The sequence below is a fragment of the Penaeus monodon genome, chromosome 22, assembly GCF_015228065.2.
Source record: "Penaeus monodon isolate SGIC_2016 chromosome 22, NSTDA_Pmon_1, whole genome shotgun sequence".
NCBI lineage: Eukaryota > Metazoa > Arthropoda > Malacostraca > Decapoda > Penaeidae > Penaeus > Penaeus monodon.
Window position 1 is genome coordinate 14,208,873 of NC_051407.1, and position 230 is coordinate 14,209,102.

The 230-nt window shown below is 31.3% G+C and overlaps 1 protein-coding gene across 1 annotated transcript in view; it reads right to left on the bottom strand.

The window, feature by feature from the left end:
* LOC119587335 (zwei Ig domain protein zig-8-like) overlaps positions 1-230 on the bottom strand; it is a 26,143-nt gene that overhangs the window by 10,865 nt on the left and 15,048 nt on the right. The gene's annotated exons all lie outside the window — the stretch shown is intronic.

Here is a 230-nt window from a genome sequence, read left to right on the forward strand (position 1 = left end):
ACTTACACACAGATCTCCAATTTAGGACGTCATCAAAGAATAATAAAAAAAAATGCTCGACATGCATTAACGTTTTTTGGATCATTCCGATTTAAAATCCCTTTCAACCGTACTAACACGATCTATAGCTTAACATGTACTAATCAGCTTAAGAATAAAAACCATACTTTATTTTTATCGTAATATGCTCTGATATTACAAGCAGGTTTTTTCACATACTACAGGAAATC